Below are 14,868 nucleotides of genomic sequence, written 5' to 3'. Positions count from 1 at the left end.
TATATATATATATAATCAACACCAAGTCAATTGAATTAATTCAGAATTTCTGGAGATGGGATGCAGGCCTTACAGAAAATTTCCCAGGTACTTTTTTGTTACTGAGGACTGAAATTGAGGCAATATTCCAGTTCTTTTTAATTTTATTTTTTGAGACAAGGTCTCACTACGTCGCTAGTTTGTCCATGCTGTGCTTAAACTTGTAGTCATCCTGCCTCATCTTCCTGAAGTGCTAGGAATACAGTTGCACGCCATCATGCCTGACATGCCTAGGCACATTTGATGCGTAGTCGTGATTGAGAACTTTGATTGACTCATTGAGACTCCTGGTGAGTCCTTTCCTGACATTGCCACCTGGGTTTCTCACAGTTGCCAGCTACTGGTACTGAGTCAACCAGCTTCTCTTACTGTAATTTACTTCATAATGGATTTTTGTAGTCACTAAATAATGTTTTACAATAGTGCTTTTAGAACATCATAAAAATAAAATCATTCTCTAATTCAACAGTACAATAAAATACATCACGTTACTTTGAGAAACTTTTGGTAAGATGGATGGTGATGTTTTCTTATTTTTGCATTACAGATGAGGAAACTGAAATTCAGAGTGGTGATGGAGATGGATGGAGATAGCAGAGGTGAGACAAAGATTCACCTCAAGTAAGGTAAATTACAAGTAAAGGATCATGCATGTTTTCCACACAGTGGTGACACAAAAGTGTTTGCTGAATACAGAAAGAAGGTGGAAGTAAAGTATCCACAGCACTCAGTCTGATATACAACTCTTCTCCACTCCCATGACATCTTTCCTTTGAAGCTTTCAAGTCTGAAGCCTTTCTTTAACAAGAAAACAGATCTTTCACTGCTGTCGCTTCTAATCTGCCTATCATTTTTTTCAGTCTGTGAAACCCCTGACAGCTACGAAGTCCCATTTATAGGGCTGTCTATGGAACTTGTCTCAGAGAGAATCTCATCGTCCATTAGAGACAATTTATCATCTACTTAAGAAGATAATTGCAGCACACAGAATCATTCTGAGAATGCCTCTTCCTCTTTGGCCACTCAGATCTCACTTATATTTTCAGAAACAAATCCAGTTTCGTATCTTTTTAAAAGCCTTCTGTGGCCTTTCTTTCAATCTTATTGCAATTTTTCAAACTGCCAGTCATATTGTAACATATAAGGAGTGACACATGATATTCATTCTTACTATTCAAGTTCCATTTTTCTATAGGATTTAATTTCTTTCAAGAAAATAAAAACTTTGTTTTCTTTTCTCTTTGCTTATTTTTCATTGGTACATGCTTAATTAATTGTACAGTGTTGGTACCTGCCATATCTTAATTCTTTTTAAAATTTCTATGCCCTTCCCTTTTCATCTCTCCTCCTCCTTCCCCCATCTCCATCACACACACTTTTTTTTCCTTCCTATATGCTAAAAATCTGCCTTGCTATTTCTTTCTTACTATTTGGCTTTCATTTTTAAAATTATGAGAATATTTACATCTCTTCCCTTCTGCAGTCATTATAGAATCTATTCCAAAAGGGTGTAGAATCTTGGATCACATATTTGCAAAAAGGTGGAAAAGTTGTGTAGCTAAAGGGCTTACTTCAATGTTAAACGAGATCACATGGATCAAGGAATCATTTTAGAAAACACATCTATGGAATATTACTGCCATGAAATGGATGATTTAAGGTTTAAATCAAAGTTTGTTCAATGGATAACTGCTGTTACAGCATAACTTATATATATATGACTATGAACACATCTAAAGAAAATAGGTCAACAAATGAAGTCACGTTCAAGAGGGAAGAATTTCAAAGTTCCTTTTTCCTAGCTGTGTGAGTGCAGAGATCTAGGATCTACTTCTGAGAGCCTGATGTAACTGACATTCCTTGTCTTCATGCCAGGCTTAGAAAGATGTCTGATAATGATATGACATGGACTTGGTGTACAGATATAGGCTGTTCATTCAGGTCAAGTGTCTCAATGATCACACTGCCTATTACCTTCATATGGTTTCTAAGACTATTTATTATGAGTTTCAATTTGTCTGCACAGCTTTACTCCCCAAACTTTCTTTAGTCATTCTATAATATCACCGTGTCTCTTCTTGTTGACTAAAAGTGTTCTGCTATGTGGAAATCTGAGTTCTTCTCTCAGTATGAAACACACCAGAATAGATTTCCATTATACTTGAATGATTAGATTACACAAAATTTTCTCCTTGGTTTTGTCTTATAAATAGAGCCCTATGTACAAAGTCTTCCTGATGAAGAGGGAGATTACATGTTGAGATTTAGAGCAGCAGCATCCTACTGAGCAGAGAATGCAACGCAGATAATAACAGTGTGAGAATGAAATAAAACAGTGCAAATCCCAGGGGCCACTGGGAACCACAGACAAGAATCAGATTTTATTCCACTAAAAAACAGGAGCCACTGGAGGTATACTGGTCAGCTTCCCATTGCTGGATGAAAATACTGGCGTACAAAATTTAAAGGAGGAAATGGTTCATTTGGATCACAGTTTCAGACATTTTAGAACATTCTTGGCTGTTTCCAATACTGTGGGTCTGAGATGAAGGCCCTGTCACAGAAGCACATGGTAAAGCAGAGCTGCTCTTTTCATGGCAGCCAGAAAGCAGAGAACAAGGAAACAGCTGCAGAGAGGGAGAAGGTGGGGCCAAATAAAACTTTAGACATTGTGCCTTTATGACTCACTTCTTGCAACTAAGTCCTGCCTCCTTACAGCCCATTCTGTTATGAATTCCTCAGTGGGCTACTCATTAAGTTCTGTGCCCTCGTAATCCAATCACTTTTAAGGAATCTCTTAACCCAGTCAATACAGTCAAGATTAACTGGTATCGGCAGACTCTAGGCAAGTGTAGTTTGCGTTTCAGAAATTCTTTGATTTTTGTAGAGAATGATCCAGATAGGTAAAGACAGAGGCAAAAATATTATTTATTGTTGTAATCAAGTGAAAGGGTAATGCTAGGCTGACTAAAGATAATGGAAATTGAGATAGATAAGTGGTATGAATCCAAGGTACACATATCCAGTAAAATTAAAGTAATTGTGTAATTGAGTACATTCAAAATAACTGGATTTGAGTTGGGCCACATGAGATAATATCAGCATTAATTTGTGAAATTTGCCTTGAAAAAGAAAACCAAATATTTAAACATTCATATATATTCATCCAATGAAAATTCGAGAAACAGTTCCTGAAATAATTTATTCAATTTGGAGCAACAATAATTTATGAGACATCTCTTTCCTTAAAATTGTTAAATGAAAAAGATGCCTTATATCATGCATTGGGCAACTATCCTTATAGACCCTAATGTTAACATCTTTGGGATTTTCTAAGCATTGGTTAATACTTTAACTGTGGAAAGTAATTGTCTTCAAGAACTTGAACACATCAATATTAATATAGAAATTAGACTTTGACATTCCTTTACAAAAATAATAATGATCAAAATAAATCCGGGGTGTATAGTGTTATGCATGCTAACAAAAGAGAGCAAGAGTCTGAGCTCATACTCACCCTCCTGTGTTGGCTGATTAATGGATGTGTATGTGCTTCTGATTGAAGTCCAGATCTAGACATGTCTTAGAAAATGAGATCTATGGTAAAGAAAGAAGATGTGCACATCTTTTAAAAGCTTTGGTTTTCTTTGGTACTAAGGACCATTAGGGTCTCTTGCTAGTACTTAGTGATTGGTGTGATCAGAGCCTATCAGCTAAAGAAACTACAAAATGTTCAAGATATAATTGTAAGCACATGGTTAATTGCAATGATATGTGATTATACCAGAACAACAAACAGAGACCAAATACAGTATTTTGAAGGAACATTGGTAAAACAATTAAGAGCAAAACTTCAAAAACACAACAGTTTAAAAATGTAGTTCAATGAATTCTAGCCAATAAAGAAACTGAAAAAAACTAAAAAAAAAAAAAAAAGAAGAAAGAAATTAAGACACTTATATAAAATCACAGAAATAAATTCTGCTGTCTATTCATAGTTCCAATTACAAATGTCAAGGTGTCTGTTTGCTTTTCTGGGATAAGTGCCTTCTTGTGTTATATGTACACAAAAATATCTATTTACAGAAATGAAAATACAGCATATCCATTAAATAAACATTAAAGGGTTACAGGTTTAATAAATGATCATACTTCCTTCTTAAAATTGAAGTTGATGTACTGAGCATTTAATGTAGTCTTCTTAAAAACAATTCCCAAAACAAGGTAATTTAAATGCCAAATCACCTGATATATTACATCCCTTCTTGTCATGATTTCATCTGCTATGTGTGTTCCTGTACTTGCCTCATCTCGTCACGGGATTCAGTCCATGGTTGGCTGGCTTCAAATCATAAACATCAAGGTGGAGAGGCACGACAGAGTAAAGTTCCTTTCTTTCTGGTAGGAAGGATGCAGAGTATTAGAAGATGCCAGAGACCAGTCATAGTACTCAGAGTGTCCCTCCGTAATCATCCACACACATTCAGAATAGTGTTCTATTAATCTCTGAGGTATTTCTTAGTGCAATCAAGTTGACATTTCTGGATTAAAAGTCACCATCCAATCCTTGTCAACTTGACACCCAAACACGTCTCCTTAATCCATACTTAATCTCCAAATAAACACAATAAGACAATGATTATACCTAACATATCCATCTTGGTGACAACTGAGAATGTAAAGTCTGAGTTTTTCCAATTTTTTTCATATGTTCTAGTCAAATTCTCTTCTGAGAGTCAAGCCGAACTCTTAGTTGTGAAAATAAAAACAAAATTACATCATTCGAATGTACAAGGATGCAAGATAGACATTTCCAATTCCAAAGGGAGGAATAGGGGCATAGAAAACGATCAAATAAAACAAAGATTGAAATTCAGCAGGACAAACATGAAACTCTGTAGCTCCGTGCCATGCCCAGCCCATGGTGGTGAGATGGAGGTTGCAAAGGGTCTGATGGGCTGGGTCCCTTCACAGCCTGCAGCTGTTCTACATTCATGGCATCTCTGAATTCCTGGAGTATCCGGTGCACCTTCAGCTTCATTGCCATAGCTTCACACACCATTCTTTCTGTGTGTTCTTGCCTAATCTCCCAGGCTTTCTTTTGAAATAAGAATGGAAGCCTCCCTAACCCCACAACTTGTATTCTGTATGCCAGTAAAACCAGCATCGTGGACAATGCCAAGGTCAGTTGTCGGGAGCAGTAGAAGCCCCTTAGTCTATGGCTACAGTGGCCTCTGAATGCCTGCTCATGCCTGACTATGGTGAAATGAATGTAGGGAACCGATTTCTAGGAGGATTTTCTTTGGCAGAGGTCTCTGAGACTCTTCTCAAATGAAAATTGATACTTTTGCCTCCTTCAGCGTGTGATGGCTGGGGTCTTGTTCATTTCTGAGATGACTTCGAGTTGTCATTCTTCTTCCGGCACAATGTCTTTAGTTTCGTTTTAGTAGTGTTGATCTTTTCAGCAACCAAACCTCTTTGAGCCCCACATTTGCATGTATTTTCTTCCGGTGCAAACTGTAAATTTTCCTAATTTTTCTGCTGTGCTTTTTAGATCCAATTCTTATTATAAATCTTACTAAAAGAACTCAGCAGTATTTTATGCCATATCCTGAATATTGGCAAATATTCAAATGTCCTCTGAAATATAACTCAGTCTACTACCCTTAGTCTCAGTTCCCTGTGAAGGCTGAGGACAAGGCACAGATGCAGCCAATACTTTTTTTGACAGTGTAACACACCTGGCTTGTAGTCTACTTGCCGATGATGTCCTTGTTCCCAAGTGAAGCCTCATAAGACTAGCTTTTACTGTGTGCATTTATATCAGCATTCTAGTTCTCTGAGTTCTGATCTGAATCACCCACCAGGCTCTGCTTTACAGCATTGTATGGATTCTGTCGCCTAGATTACCAAACCTATTCAACCTCCTCCTACAAACCAGTTCTGGAGTCTCCCACACCACGTGGTCAGGTCCAACGGTTCCACTCCTGATATCACTTTTATGTAGTAGTCATCTTTGTCCTCCCTCGGACACAATATCTGACACTCAAAACTTAAAGAAAAAAGGGTGCAGTTTGGCTTATGTTTGGAGGGATTCAGTTCCTGGATGGCTGACTCCAAAGCAGAATCATGGTGGAAGGGCGTGGCAAGGGAATGTCTTAGTTCATAATAGCCAGAAAACAAAGCAGGGTAACAGCACCAGAAAGAAAGGGTTCAGAGTACCAAGTAAACAGTACCAAGGCCATGCAAAGATAGACAGCCAAAATTGTGCTTTATCTCTCTACCAGGCATTTCTTCATCCAAACAAGTTGACATGTGAAGATTAACTAAAGGTGCAAATAAGGATCAAAATGTATAATTGGTAATGTGAAACAGGAAGAAGAGGTCCAAAGGGGAAGGTGAATGGGATGTGTTGAAGAAAGGAAAGAAGGGAATGGAATTAATATGAGAAAAGGAAAAAATGGAAACAAAGTCTTTGTACACAGGAAGAGGTGGAGGGGGTGAACGGAGGGCAGAGGAATGGGGAAAGAAAGAAAAAGATAGATCATGTAAAGGTACAAATTTCCAATAGTGAATGTCATTATATTGTATACCTAAAATGTAGCAATAAACTTAATGAAAAAATAGATTAATGGGAACATTCTCCGTTCCATGTCATTTTTTCTGAATGTATTTTCAGTCTTCTCTCAAACCGTTACCTCTTAGAAGTATAAAGGATGACCACAGTTGTATCCTACTGGAATCTTGGAATCCACTCTGTTCCAAACAGCAGCTCCACAGAATTTCACAAAATACAAATGCAACCATGTCATAACCATCAAGTTAGACTTTTTAAAATGTCTTTCCCATGCTTCTGAAATCTACCGTGTATGCCTATTTTACCTACTTCCCTGCAATTACCAAGTTTTTCTCTGTGGTTTCTTCACTCTTGCCTTCTAACCAGTGACAAACTATGCCGTGCTTATTCTTGGAACTGACGCTTTGCACATTCTTTCTGTCTACCTGAAATGCACACCTGTCCATACTCCTTTTCTAATCACCTTGTAAGCATTTTCTCAGGTCACTCCATATGGTACTTGCTCAGTGTCTTGTGGTTTACGCCAAACCAGGGTTTTGTACACTTCCCTAGAGCCAGTTCATCTCTTAGTAATTTATCCCATTTAATTATACTGATCTACTGCAAGTTTTCCATGCAGACCCCAGGTTCTGTGACACTGCTTTGCTTGGGATCACCACAATGCCTGATACGTATTAAATAATTAACATTAATTAATTTAGCAATTTTTTTTTAGTAGTCGTCTGAGGACAAATTTCTTGGTCTATTTGGGCAGAGATGCAGACGAAAACAACACTGAGATTCCACCTCACCCCAGAAAGAATGGCTGCTATCAAGATATCAACCAATAATACACGACTCTTATTAACAAGGTAGCTCATAAACAACAGAAACTCACTTTTCACAGCTCTAGAGGCTAAAAGGTTTAAGACCAAAGTCTCCGAAGATTCTGTTTCTATGAGGGCCCACTTCCTAGTCCTCACAAGGTAAGTTGAGGAAAGGTGCTCTCCAGGACCTTTCTTATAACAAAGACACTAAAACCTTGTGTATTCTACCCTCACGATCTAATCACAGTCTGAAGGCACCATCTCTAAACACCATCAAATTGATGACTGTGGTTCAGCTCCGCCTATGAACACACAAACAGTAGGCTCAATATCAGAGTTCAATGCATACATTTTGGTAGAAGGTAGGGGGTAGATAGTTGATCTGATGCAAGACAGAGTGTAAGTTCCTTTTATTTTACTTTCATTTTAAGCATAAAAAATACAATGACAAAGATGTCAAGAAATTTGTCAGAAACACAGACTCAGGCCTCTGTGCCCAATGAGGTTTCTCTGTTTTTTTTTTTTCCCCCTTCATTCAGGTACTCACATTTCTTTTGTATTTCAGGTAAGTTATTTATTCCTAGTGAATTATTTTTCTCCTTATTTGAATATTTAGCTAAACATTAATGAAATAAGGATGTGGGTAGCTATATTTCTTTATTATAAAGAAAGTCTCTTGGTTATATCTGCCAGGTTTCCAATTATGCTCCCAACTCTAACATGACCTGGTATATTTTATATAGAATAATATTGAAATAATTTAAGTTTTGATTTTTTGTAACAAAGCATTCAGTTTGGTTATTGCATGTTGCTTTAAACAGAATTTTAAAGAAGCAAAGTGGAAGGCACAATACCTTAGATAGAACCGAGTACTTTGGACAGCAGTAAAGCTTCTAGGATAGTTCAGTTCTTCTTCGATAGATTCTGGCTAATTTCCTCAGCATCTCCATTTATATGTACATGAAGAATTGGAAAGGCTCACATCGTTCCAATCAGAAGTGCTGCATGGATCACTGACTTTGAAGGGGAAGTCAGGTGCTCGACCTCTCTGCTCTGTCAAGGGAAGGAAAAAGCCTTTCAATTCAATCTCGAGTTATCTGGATGCTCTCTCTGCTGCATGTTAATTGGCTGCTTCCAAGGACATTGGTTAGAGGAAAAAAAGAGTAAATGCCCTAGCTGCTGTGACAATCCACACATTATCACCTTAAGCTTAACCTAATCAGACTGAGGCACTAGTCAGAAGTTTTGACCTTCAGAAAGAACACTATTACTGTCTTCAGTCAACCATGCATATTTCCCTCTAAATATTAAACTTCAGAAAAGATTAGCAAATTGCTCCTACAAAGCATGTGACTTGTGCATCTTCTTGACTCCGTTATTACCTATTTATCCAGTGAGAGGATGCAAGAAACAAGAATAATGTTCACAACTGTATGCTAATATCAAACAGAAACATTCGGTTCTTTAATTTTTTTAATTCCTTAAGCTTATTGATACATTTTTGACATACAGCATGATGACATTCATCATTGGGAATTTGTACCTTTACATGATATATCTTGGTTCTTTTTTTTTTTCCATTCCCCTGCCTTCCCTTCAGCCCCTTCAATCCTCCCCATTTACAAAAGCTTTGTTTCCATCTTTTTCCTTTTCTTGTATTTATTCATGTTTCTTCTTTCCTTTCCTTTACTCCTCCTATTTCCATTTCTCCTTTCCCATTTCGCCCATAGAACATGTTTAAATAAAGGCAAAGAAAGTGAAGTCATCCCCTGCATATTATCATATCGTAGTATGGTGAAAGAGTAAATGGTCCTTTAAAGTTTGCAGTGATTTCCCCAACATTATGGAATAAAGCTAACCAATCTTTATGGAAGACGGAGAAAATTGCATTCTGGAAGCAAGAAGGGAGTACTGTGTCTGAAATGCTGCAGTGCTACTGAAAAACCAAGGAAATGTAGACCTGCGTATGAGATATGGAGAAAACGGATAAAGGCACGTGGAAGTTCTTCTGGGTCACTTCTACATAAATGCATTCTAAGTGGCATGGAGAAAAATGAAACCTAGGACATTTTTCTAGGACAGTGTGGACTCTGAGGTTAGGACTGTCACACCAGAATTTGGGCACATCTGTGACAGTTTCTTGCAGGGGACTATTCAACAGTTCAGCTCGACACGGTAACTCCGAAAGCCTAGGCACAATTTGGAAACAAAACTCCTACTGGAATTCCTATTCAGGAAAAAAGATCCACCCTAAACCATGGCTGAGGTATTTTTCACCTCTCTTCTCTTATTCAAGGATCACACACATTCATAAAACACCAAGAGAAAGAAAAGGTTGAGGGGAAAGGAAAACACTTGCGCTCATCGAGCATAATGAGTGAGATATATGTGTGAGCATATATTAAGTCAGAGTATAGTAATGTACAGCAGCTTAAACATGGCACAGCATGAACGGCAATTATGTTATTATTATTATATCCTCCTTTGCCTATGTTTCTCAAAACATGGTCCTGCTTTAATTGCAGTAGAATTACCTAAAGTGTTTATGAGAAATATGGATTCCCAGGCTCCAATCCAGACTTATTAAATTAGAATCTCATCCAGTGAGGTCCAAAAGTCTGATTCAAACTAACAATTGAGAGTGAGATAAGTGCATGATAGATATTTTGCAAGTTTGTTTCATTTAATCATTATAATAAAAACTTAATTTTATAACAGACAAAACAGAGGCTCAAATAGTTTTTGCAAATATACATGGAGATATTATTGTAATTCTTCTTGTCTTCGGATTGTCCTTTCAGCAATATGAAGCAGTGGGTTGTGAAAAAAAAAAAAAAAATCTAAGTTTCTGGGAATTGCTAACTTGGGAGGGCTTTGGGCATTGCTTTATCCCAGCCATAGGAGAAAAGGAAAAAAATTAGTAACAAGGAAACTGCCTCCTACATTGTAGCTGCGGAAGACAATAATTTATTGCTCATCAAGGAAAAAAATAGCAGCTAACTCTCTCGGTATTCCACATTTATATGGTAAGCCTTACTTCAAAGTCACCCTGGAAAATTACATGACATTTTTATCACAGTCATTTTCACACTGGGTCATTATCTTTAACCAAACATTTGTGCCACATTTTGAACAGACACATATATCAGGAAAGCAGTAGATTGCACTAGCAAATTCAAGGAGAGATGTTCCCCCAATCTTTTCAGCATTGTCAATCGAGAGATGATGGCGATAAGGGAATGAGGCTAAAAAGTATTAGAGGAAAGGCATAACCAAATGACAAGACTGGTTATCAACCCAAGGGACTGGGATTTCAGCTCAGTGGACTGTTTTCCTTGGTATAAGTGGTGAGCAATGGGGAGAGTATTCTAAAATGTCTATGCCTGACTGCAACTGCACGCCTTTGGCATGACCCTAGGCAGTTCATTCATCTGCTTGGTATACCAGTTGCTAAATGGGGACATGTCACTATTTAACTTCTACGTGTTCTGCATATCCTGTGTTGACAACATTCTTTTTAATCATATAACTTGTTCATTTACTATAAAGTATTTGTCAAATATTTTGCCTCGGCCTTTAGTTTTTCTGACCTGCCCCTCGCCTGACTTTGTAAATGTCTATCAGTTGCAGGAAACATTCATTAGAAGATTTTAAGGCAAAAGTTGTTTTATGTAGAGCAAGTTCTAAGTTGTAAACTTTATGCTTTCGTTTTTCTCAGTGTGACTTTATACAGGTTCTTTCATTTCTCTGAATCTTAATTCTCTCAAAGTCAAAAAGAGCTAAGGACATTTACTTTCAAGAATTATTATATTGATAAATGACAAAATACCATAAAATTGTTGCCAAACATAGTACCTGAACTAAAATACATGCTCAGATTGTCTGATAATTCTAATCCTTTGAGATAAGAATTAATAGCAATGTTGTAAAAGCAAAGACACTTTAGCTCTAAGAACCTGGATCAAAATAAAAATCTTCTAGCTTGTCTCATCTCCCCTACAAGAGAAATGGGACATAGTTGCTTCAGCCCTTTTCAAGTTCTTTTTCCTTCCCAGTGAACACTGCAGTAGCATATTGCAGTTTTGACATTGTACAAATGACTCAAGTGTGGTAATTTATGGTGCTCTGGGAACAACTTATTTTTAAACAGTCAATGAAGCAAGTTGTCAACAGTTTATCAATATCAGACAAAAGTATATAGATTATCCTTTTAGGAAACACAGCTGTGTAATGTGAAGGTAGAAACACATATGTAGAGTTTCAAGGAAGTGCAGGAATTCCTTCTGGATGAATGGTAGAAGTGTAAGAAATCTCCCTGATACAACTGCAAACTTCATTCTAATAGCTCATACATATTAGAAAGAGAGATAACCTGGGCATGGGAGTGCACGCCTATAATCCCAGCACTCGGAGGATGAGGCAAGAGGATTCCTGTGAGTTGGAGACCAGCCTGGGTGACATAATGAGTTCCAGGTCAGTCTCAACCACATAGTGGGAGCCTGTTTCCAAGAACAATAAAAAAAAGAAAAAAAGAAAAAGAGAGAGAGAGGTGGGGGAAGAATATAAATGTTTACACAGACTCAGGTGGTGAAGGCCTATGACAAAAGGCTAAGACTACAGGACAGCTGGACAGAATACAGGATGACTGTCCATTGCTTGTGTCTGTAAGATAATCGTTAATTTCAGTGCTAGAGAGGAAAATATACCAGATTTAAAAAAAAAATAGGAAGAGGGGAGGATGCGTGTCAGGTTCTTTTCTACATTCTAGAAATACAAAGACAGGTACATCAGTTGCACTCACTGCTGCCGGGAGCTCACTATGGCAGTGAGGTCTGGTATCAAACAAGTAAGTCACAACTAAATGACAGGCTTTTGAGTTGTTCAAATTATGTGAGGAAAACACACATGAGTTAGAATACCAAATATTTTACAATAGATTAGTCAGAAAAAACTTCATTTTGAAAAGATGAAAAATCATGAAGCTAAGGTTTTAAGAGATTTCTGCCTTCAAGCAGATTTTGAAGTAACATTGTCTTTATTCACCCATATTAACAAAACTGACGTATTTTTTCCCTCTTCCCAAATAGAGACTAGGGTAAGAAATTGTGGGACAAGGAAGGCAGATATAAGAGAATGGAAGCCCAACTTAATTAAAATGTCTGTGTACACTCAAAAGCTCATCTCTTTGAGATTTATTAAAATAGATATTTGTTAATCAAAAGTCAATTGATTTGCCAAAAAATATTTGAGACTTAACAACTCAGTTATGTTTGTTGTGTGTTTGTTAAAGTTTCAATAAATCTGTTTTTGCTAATCAATGTGAATTTAATTAATATTCAAAAAATATCTATCCGGTTTGCATCAAGTCCTTATTTTGTACAATTAATAGGACACTATTAAGAGCCTGATTTAGTGATTGTAGGGCAGGAAGGATTTAGTGTCCATTAAAATAGCTCTAAATACCAAAGCAGCAGGGGGGAAAGGCTGGGATAGAGAACCAGCAAGATGTCCACAGAGGTTATTGCCAAATAGCAGTGGGAGTTACACTAAAACATTACGGGGGTTTCATAGACTTTAAATTCCAATTACTCAGGCCACAGGCTTCCCAATACACACAGGGCACATGGTACATAAAAGGTAAGTCACACTAGCTTCTTTCTGATGCTTCATTCCTGTCACAGGGATTGTGGAGATGTTACTGGATTGCATACCACCACCAAAAATGTGAATGTGGGCACGCATGCACGGGCACAAACACACACACACACACACACACACACACACACTTGCTCTTTGCCTGTTACCTATGAATGTGACTTTACTTGGAAATAATCATTTGAGATGTAATGAAATTAAGATGAGTTTATGCTACTTTGGGGTGAATCCTAATCTCTTCATAATATTCTTATCAGAAGCATATTATCCTTATAAGAAGAAGAAAATTTTGTAGCCGATAGAAAAGCATGCACATATACAAGATTGAAGGAAAGATTAGCGATGCATTTACAATCTAAAAATAATGAGATTTCTGACACCCACATAATGTTCGGTGAGGCAAGGAAGAATTGTTCTCTAGGAACTTCTGAGAGAACATGGGCTTAACAAGTCCTTGATTATGGACTTTTAGGCTTTGGATTTATATTATTTTAAGCCATCCACTTTATAAAATTTTGCTACAGAAGACCTAGGTAACCAATTTAACCTTCATAAATCTCTTGGGAAAGAGCTGGTCTTTATTACATATATCTGCAACTTTGGTCACAAGAAGATAAGCAATCTTAAATCCATGGGCTCCTTGGGTTGAATAGAAGATATTTTCCATGCAATCTTTTCTTTCTACCTACGAAATGTTTAGTTCCTACCTCCTCCATAGAAAATTCCTTACAGACTTATTCACAAGGGCATTTTCTGTGAATTACTATTGTATACTGATATTTCATCCAAATCAAAAATCTTAATTTGTTGTTTACTCGTGTTATTAAAGACCATTTGGATAATAGGTACTAAGCATTGCTTGAGGACCTTCATGAATTCAAACTCAAGAGGATTACATCAAGGGCCAGGGATTTAGCTCGGTGGTACCATGCCTAGCCCACAAGGGCAAAGTACTAAGTTTGATCCCCTGGTAAAAAAGGAAGGAAGGGAGGAGGAGGAGGAGGAGAAGGAAGATTACATGAGGTGTCTGTTTTGTTTCTGGTTCTATGTTAGCAGCAGAAAGCATCATGTAAATGAAAGAGCCATTTGCTATGGTTTGAATATGTCCCCCTAAATTCACAAGAGAATATAATATCCACAGTCTTGTGTTAATGATATTACAAGGAGAAGTTTTAATTCTACTATTTTATTTTAGGGTTTCGATGTTATGGGAAGTGATTCAGTCATTAGTGTAGGATCTCTATGATTCATGCTTAGTGTTTTTATAAGGAAAGAAAAAATGGCCCCAAACACAGTGATACACACCTGCTTCCAGCATGATGTGATTATAGCCAAAGGAGGCCCTCACCAACACTTACGGCCTCCAAAACTGTGAACTAAATAAAATTTTATCTTAAAAAAAAGCCCAGATATTTGATTATAGTAATAAAAAGTTGACTCAAATACCATTCAAAGATTTTACAGCTTACCTGTATCTATTCCTCTGGCTACCCAAAAGCCACAGTCAGCATGTGCTCAGGATATTCTGAATAGTCCTAAGCACACAAGGCTTTCCACCTTCCCCAGGGCAAGAAGACACAGAACAAAAATGGATAGCCCAAGTTTAAAACTAGGCTCTGTCCAAACACATTCTGTGAAGAGCACACACCTGTAAAGAGGAGATCACAAAATCCATTTTCTGAAGGTGATGTGAAGATTTACTGAGGTAACAAACGTCAAGCAATGTAATGACTATCGCTTGCCTTTCCAGGTTCTCACAGACAGTCTAGTCTTTCTTCCATTTTCAAATGC

General features: G+C 37.3%; 1 long non-coding RNA gene across 1 annotated transcript in view; it reads right to left on the bottom strand.

Annotated features, from left to right (window-relative positions):
- LOC104853935 overlaps positions 1-14,719 on the bottom strand; it is a 24,826-nt gene extending 10,107 nt beyond the window's left edge. Inside the window, exons 1-4 of the long non-coding RNA XR_004514960.1 lie at positions 14,547-14,719; positions 8,277-8,475; positions 4,285-4,437; positions 3,557-3,636 (exon numbers count right to left, since the gene is read on the bottom strand). This is a non-coding gene — a long non-coding RNA (uncharacterized LOC104853935). The remainder of the gene's footprint in view (positions 1-3,556; positions 3,637-4,284; positions 4,438-8,276; positions 8,476-14,546) is intronic.
- Positions 14,720-14,868: the final 149 nt, after the last annotated feature.

Source organism: Fukomys damarensis, unplaced genomic scaffold (genome assembly GCF_012274545.1).
Source record: "Fukomys damarensis isolate Sample0158 unplaced genomic scaffold, DMR_v1.0_HiC HiC_scaffold_32, whole genome shotgun sequence".
Lineage (NCBI taxonomy): Eukaryota > Metazoa > Chordata > Mammalia > Rodentia > Bathyergidae > Fukomys > Fukomys damarensis.
The sequence above is the reverse complement of the archived record's forward strand: the minus strand, read 5'-3'. Positions and strand labels throughout refer to the sequence as shown.